General features: G+C 40.7%; 1 long non-coding RNA gene across 1 annotated transcript; it reads left to right on the plus strand.

Annotated features, from left to right (window-relative positions):
- The first annotated feature begins 4904 nt into the window (after positions 1 to 4904).
- On the plus strand, positions 4905 to 7571 carry LOC118944457. Its single transcript, XR_005039794.1, has 3 exons — positions 4905 to 4943; positions 5341 to 5492; positions 7002 to 7571. It is a non-coding gene; the product is annotated as an uncharacterized LOC118944457 (long non-coding RNA).
- Positions 7572 to 7882: the final 311 nt, after the last annotated feature.

Below are 7882 nucleotides of genomic sequence, written 5' to 3' on the forward strand. Positions count from 1 at the left end.
GGAATAGTAACATATTGATATAGTTTCCTTATATACATGTTATTACATTTATAGTTGAATGTCAATTCCTTCTAATTGTATTGAGGCTACAAAATCCTCAATAGTTGCACTTGGAGTATTGTTATATTCTCATAAAAGAAGAATAGCACCTTTAGGGATAGCTCTAACAACTATTTGATACTCCTCAGGAGTGAATGTAACATTGCGTGTTCTCATAAATGCTGGATAATCATACAGTTGTCCATCATTGTTCATTAATGTGATTGGTCTCCAATTGTCTAACATCATAGAATCTTTGTTTGGTTTGGGTATTACAGAAATTAGGCCTTGTGTCATAGAAACAGGCAAGACCCCTAAATCAATTGCCTCCTTAAAAACATTAAATATAAATTCAATAATATCCTCCTGAAAATATTTATAGAATTCACTGATGCCATCATTCCCTGGAGATTTGTTCTCTTTTAACTTGCTGATGCATTTTTTTATTTAATTGATAGAAATAATTTAATCGCAAGACCTTTGGAAGTCTTCATTTATGAATTTTGCATAGTCTTTGACAGAGTCTAGAAAGGCAGATATGTCGCTAGTAGGACAGGCATTAGTAGTATATAAAGGTTACCATAGAATTCTGAAACATATTTTGAAATATCTTTGGGGTTATCATTTTCTTTGCCATCTATATTAAGTTTATGAATAGATGTAAATTCAGAGTTTTTTTCTTTCTAAATTGTAAAAGTATTTTGTATTTTTTTCACCTTCCTCCAACCATCTCCTTCTTGATCTTACCAATGCCCCTTTTGCTCTCTCTTCATACATCCGGTCCATTTCTAGTTGTAAAGAGAATAACAGACCCTTTCCTTCTTCATCAAGGTCCTCCATTGAGATTAGAGAAAGTGTTTCCTTAAGATTATCTTCCCTCAATCTTTTAAATTCAGCAATTTCTTTTCCTCTCTTCTTGGCTATTTGTCTTATTTCACACTTCCTTAATTCCCAACATTTCCCATAAGACTTAAATAGTTGGGCTTTCCTCCAATCGTCTTGTACAATATCTTTGGCATTCATCTTGAAATTATCATCTTCCAACAGTCTACTATTGAGTTTCCAATAACTCCGATTCGGTTTAACTTCAAATCCATTCATATTTAAAGATAAGAATATAATTTTACGATCAGTAAGAATTGATACCTTGACTACAATATTATCTAATGAATTAGAACCAATAGAATCAATTCTTGACTGTCTGGACATGTCCTTGTTACTCCAAGTGAAGTCCTTTTTATCAGGACATTTAGATCTCCAAATATGGGCTAATCCAAGACCAAGACAGGTTATTAAACTCAGGATTAACAATGCTGGATCTGTTATCCTGTTGTTTTGTTTGTTGTTGGATGCATAAATATTCCCTGATAAAAAAAATGTCACTGTTGAAATTCACTCTTAAAATAAACCAACGTCCAGAGTGGTGAGTCTTACTACTGATGACAATCCCTTCAACAAGATGTCGTTACCCCATTGATTTTTTCAAAAAGATAGATCGGAAGAACAAGCATTAGTCTCTTGTAGAAAGTAAAAGTCTGCATTAAACCGTTTGCAATACAGGAAAATAGCCTTACGTTTGAGGTAATTACAAATACCCCTGATCAAAGAGATAAAGACAAACTTCAACCAACAACCTTGCTATGCTAATATAAGCTTTTCCTAAGGATATGTAACTCATAAGGATTTCCATCCCATTATTAACCTCTCCAACAAAAAAACTAAAAAATATTGGTCATAAAGTTACCAAAATATTCTTACTCCCACCAGTGGGAGACATTGACTAGACTTTACAATAAGCAGTTATTCACCTATAGTTTGTGTTTAGTTTACCAGTTTTCAGGTCAGCTTTTTCTCATTCAAGTGTTTGTGTACATTGTTTTATAATAAAAGGCTGCTTTTCACCTGGCAATCAGTTTTTGGCCTGACAGTTCGGTCCGAGTTAGACTCTGGCTCTCTCTCAAATGTTCTAATTTGGCCGCATTTCTTTCCCATCGATGATCACTTGCACCGATAAAAAACAAATCTGTTTTCCCTGCCTTTCGAGCTGCAGCCATCTGCCACAGTTTCTCTCTTGTCACTTTGTCTGCCGAGGTCAGATCCTCCGTGAACCTCAATTTCTGCTTGATGAGGAATTCACAATTCTTCGCTCGCCTCCAGAGAAGATCCTGTGTAAATATGTTGGTGAACCGGATGATGGTTGTCCTCAGTCTCTTGTCTTGATCCTTGAGTCTTCCCGAACGATGTCTACATTTTCCTGAAGTTTGGCTTTTGATTCAGGAATGACAGCTCCACAGATGTCAACAACTCCGAATTTGATGTCCTCACCCACCTGCTCTGGAATTCCATGGAGCCTCAGGTTCCACCTGCTCTGGTATCTCTCCGCCTCATTCACCTTTTGCTCGAGTTCAGCCACCTTCTTTTCATTTTCCTGGCAGATAACTTCCACTTTCTTCATGTCACTTTTGAGGGTTTTCACTTCTCCAACGATGAAGTCAACGATGAAGTCAGTTTCATGGCCTCAATTTTCATCGTATTCTCCCTAACCATGTCCTCCAAGCCATTTGATCTATCTTTGCTGTCAAAAGCATTACAATATTGTTTTGCATCTCAATAAGTGACATACCCTCTTGGCCTCTCATCAAATCAAATCAAATGTATTTATATAGCCCTTCGTATATCAGCTGATATCTCAAAGTGCTGTACAGAAACCCAGCCTAAAACCCCAAACAGCAAGCAATGCAGGTGTAGAAGCACGGTGGCTAGGAAAAACTCCCTAGAAAGGCCAAAACCTAAGGAGAAACCTAGAGAGGAACCAGGTTATGTGGGGTGGCCAGTCCTCTTCTGGCTGTGCCGGGTGGAGATTATAACAGAACCTGGCCAAGATGTTCAAATGTTCATAAATGACCAGCATGGTCAAATAATAATTAACACAGGCAGAACAGTTGAAACTGGAGCAGCAGCACGGCCAGGTGGACTGGGGACAGCAAGGAGTCATCATGTCAGGTAGTCCTGAGGCATGGTCCTAGGGCTCAGGTCCTCCGAGAGAGAGAAAGAAAGAGATAATTAGAGAGAGCATACTTAAATTCACACAGGAAACCGGATAGGACAGGAGAAGTACTCCAGATATAACAAACTGACCCTAGCCCCCCGACACTTAAACTACTGCAGCATAAATACTGGAGGCTGAGACAGGAGGGGTCAGGAGACACTGTGGCCCCATCCGATGACATCCCCCAGACAGGGCCAAACAGGAAGGATATAACCCCATCCACTTTGCCAAAGCACAGCCCCCACACCACTAGAGGGATATCTTCAACCACCAACTTACCATCCTGAGACGAGGCCGAGTATAGCCCACAAAGATCTCTGCCACGGCACAACCCAAAGGGGGGTGCCAACCCAGACAGGAAGATCACATCAGTGAATCAACTCACTCAAGTGACGCACCCCTCCTAGCGACTGTATGAAAGAGCCCTAGCAAGCCAGTGACTCAGTCCCCTGGGGCTTGACTGGAGTGCCGGGGTCGAAAGGTAACGACCTGAGCTGTGAACTGGATGGGCGCAAGTTGTGAGCATTGTTGTCCGTGCTAACAACATTTTCATCACCTATTGCAGTATTTCCCCCCACAGTTACATTCTGAAGAGGAGTACCCACAATCACACCATCTTTTGTGGTTAATCGTCCACCTGATGATCTCTCCATTTCTTTCCTTTTGGTTCTGGTCATGGAAGTTTCCATGTTCGTTCGACAAGCTAGTATTTGAGCTAGCTAGCTTATCTGGCTGTCTAGTGTTGTCGCAAACTTAGTTTTAGAGGTGAATAACTTGCAGAAAGTAATCAATTACATTGTTAAACAAACTAAAACATATTCATACGGAGTTTTATGATCGTAGAAATTACCAAATGGTCATATTTGGATAAGGAAATCCAATAATTCCTTCAGCTACCAAAACAAATTATCTGCACTGACCGCCATCTTGCGCGCCGTCCCACATTTTCAGATATTACACGTTTCTAATTTTGACAAAAAGCGGTTTCATTTCAAGTGTACTGTTAGCTAGCTAATGTTAGTTGGCTGGGTCGCTAGCTAACGTAAGGTGTATGATCTTATTCTTCATATCCCAGACACATTTGCTTGACTAGTCATAGCCATAGAACCTGGTTGGTTAGCTATCTGCAGATTCATGCAGGGTAGTAATGTCATGAGTTGTGATTATGGTCCATTGTTTAGCTAGCTTGCTACATGTCTTAACAAAAGACTCATCTATGCAAGTATCCATTTCAATAGAATGTCACAGCAACTGTTGATAGATGTACTAGCTGGTAAATTTGCTCTGGCTATATACTCCGATTTCAGACCACAGGTAAGATAGTCTAGCTAGCTACATTTTCAGATATTATGCGTTTCTAATTTTGACAAAGTATTTTCATTTTAAGTTAGTGTACTGTTAGCTAGTTAGCTAACGTTAGCTGGATGGCTCGCTAACTAACGTTACGTCATGTGTCGGGATTCATTGTTTACCTAGATAGCTATCGGGCTACATTTTTTTATAAAATACTCTTGTCTTAGTGTGCCAGAGCGCAGAATAACTGATTCCTTTTTGAACGCTCAACACCTGTTGAATGTCTGGTGTCAGCAACAAAGTGTAATTCAATTGTTGCCACCAGCACAGTTAGTCACCAATGCTCTGGACAACATGAAAACAGCCTAACCAGCTCTGCTAGGCTGAGTAAAATGGTCAGAGTGGGGTGCAGTGTTGCCAACTCCTCAGTAGGAAAGTAGCAATTGGCTGTCCTAAAAGTCGCTAAATGAAGTCATCGCCTAATTTGCATAATTGTCCATGTGCATGTAATTGTGGTGGAAGCAGTAGGAGAGAGGAATAACATCGCGGGAGAGACAAAAAAGTGAGTATAAAACACCCTAAATATGTTTAGAACTACAAATGAACTTTCTTCTGTCAATTCTTGTTTTGGTTTTTCCCAACCCTCCTCCTTTATCCGGGCTTGGAACAGGGAAAAGTGTTCCAAAAGAGACACTGGCGAAGTTACTCAGTTTTTAATTTTATTACTTTTGTTTTCTCAATTTGGTTTGGTTTTTAACCTTATGGTCCACTTAGGAGCCTACAACAAGTCACAGTAAAACATGAACATTTTTAACCATAACATTATTTATTTTTTTGTATACAATCTAAACTGACCAAAAAGAGATCATAGAAAAAACTGTCAATGGCAATGTGAGAAAATTATGGTAACTAGTCTTGGCACTAATTCAGGTTAATTGTTTTTTTTTTATGTAAGCCAGGGCGGGATCAGCCAGCAGCGGCTTCCCGCAGGTGCGATTAATTTGCAGTCTGGACATGGAGGGGTGAACATCTCCTGCTCTGACTGCAGCGCCAGGACTGGGCCGCCTGTGAGTGCTTTAGGACCGGGAGGACCCGCTCCTCGTTGAGAAGAGTAAGAACGATAAGTGCTTTCACATCAGTCTCCGAAAGTCTCCAACACTAGAAAAAGTCACTAGATTAGTCACTAGTCACTTTTTTGAAAATATGTCGCTAGAGTCTGAATACTCGCTAAATATAGCGACAAAGTTGCTAAATTGGCAACACGGTGGGGTGTTGTCTCTCTCTCTTTGATGTCTGGAAGTAGCTGGCAAGTTAGTTCAGAACGCTCGGATCAACCCGTAAAAAGATGGGTGGGCTAAAGCTTAAGTGGGTGTGAACAATGTTGAATGGGTGTAGACAAAGAGGGCTCTCCAATAGTAATACCAAAACATTGAAAGGCGGTTTCATCAAAAGTGAGTTTACAAGTTGATCAACCTTCAAAGCAGAATTACTTTCACATTGTTTCCTCAAATGCAATGTATGATATATAATTTTGTAGCTCTGAGTCTCTACTTTTAGAAAACAGAAAATTAGAACAAAATTTAGAAAACTGAAATTCAAATGTTGCTACATAAGACCAAATCCAGGTTGTGAGTCACATATAAGGTCCCACAGTTGCTAGTGCATGTCAGAGCAAAAACCAATCCATGAGGTCAAAGGAATTGTCAGTAGAGCTCTGAGACAGGATTGTGTCGAGGCACAGATCTGGGGAATGGTACCAAAACATTTCTGCAGCGTTGAAGGTCCCCAAGAACAAGGTGGCCTCCATCATTCTTAAATGAAATAAGTTTGGAACCACCAAGATTCTTCCTAGAGCTGGCTGCCCAGAAGAAGTGAGCATTTGGGGGAGAAGGGCCTCGGTCAGGGACTGGGATACTAGTCAGGATTGAGGGAAAAATGAACGGAGCAAAGTACAGAGAGATCCTTGATGAAAACCTGCTCCAGTGCACTCAGGACCTCAGACAGGGGTGAAGGTTCATCTTCCAACAGGATAACGACCCTAAGCATACAGCCAACACAACGCAGGCGTTTCTTCAGGACAAGTCTCTGAATCTCCTTGAGTGGCTCAACCAGAGCCCGGACTTGAACCCGGTCGAACATCTCTGGAGACACGTGAAAATAACAACCTGACAGAGTTTGAGAGGATCTGCAGAGAAGAATGGGAGAAACTCCCCAAATACAGGTGTGCCAAGCATGTAGCATCATAGAGGCTGAAATCACTGCCAAGGGGGCTTCAACAAAGTGCTGAGTAAAGGGTCTGATTACTTACAACCATAGTTGTTTTTTGTTGTTTTTATTTTATTTCAAAAAACCTATTTTTGCAGTGTAGATTGATGAGGGGAAAGAAGACTATTTAACCAATTTTAGAATAAGGCTGTAACGTAACAAATTGTGGAAAAAGTCAAGGGGTCTGAATAATTCAGAACATCATAAAACAGTGTGTTGTGTTGTGTTGTGTGTGTGTGTGTGTGTGTGTAAATTAAAATGTTTACCCAAAATAACAATCTAACTCAACGGAGCCCATGGAGATGTTTTAAGATTGCTTCCATTCTAATCTAATGTATTCACCATCTGCTTTTAGGTGTTGGAGGGGGGGTGGTGTATTGGACAGGCCAGAGAGGGCCCATCTACAGGTGGTTCATCGCCCCTTGAGTCATCATCTCCCCAACACCCAACCCAGCGTCCAGGCGCACCCTTGCTCATTGCCCTACAACTCCGTCAACCTCCACCCCATCTTCTCGACCCAGCTCCAATGGCCGGAAGAGGAAGACAGCTGAGGATCCTTTGGACACTGACATTATGGATGACTTAAAGAAATGGGAGGCACAGGAACAGAATCAGTGGCAAGCAAAGGCTGTCTACGACATCATGGTACCATGGATGGTGTCTATTCCTGCTGATCAAAGTCTCCCGTTTGTCTCACACCAAAAACTGTTGTATGAATAAGAAAACAAAGCACACAACATTAGGGTGGTGGGTAATTTAGTCATATTTTTTGGCATGTTTTTTATATTTATTTCCTCATTCACGTTACCGATGTTTTACTTAGATTTTTCTCTTATTTCCACTTTTAACACACTTCACCTGTGATTAGTAAATATCTAAAAGGTCTGCAAGTCTATTTGTTTGGTTATTTGTACTTGTGGCAGAAAATATTACTGTTTTGAATCAGTCACTCACAGTAAAGTTGTACTGCTGTGTGCATGAGCTATGTAGATGAGGTTAATGTCTTGGGGGGGGTCTGTCCGTCCGTCCGTCCTTATTGTCTACAGCTGGACACTCGCCCATGTACCAAAGCAGGAAGGTTTCCAATGAAATACCACTACACATTACCATGTACAACCTTGTGTTAAGTAGATGAGGTTAATGTCTCGAGGGTCTAGCCTTATTGTGTACAGCTGGAAGAGCCATTCTCACCCATTTACCATAGGAGGAAATGTTTTATTGAAAGGACACTACACA

This window comes from Oncorhynchus mykiss, chromosome 26, assembly GCF_013265735.2.
Source record: "Oncorhynchus mykiss isolate Arlee chromosome 26, USDA_OmykA_1.1, whole genome shotgun sequence".
NCBI classification, from domain to species: domain Eukaryota; kingdom Metazoa; phylum Chordata; class Actinopteri; order Salmoniformes; family Salmonidae; genus Oncorhynchus; species Oncorhynchus mykiss.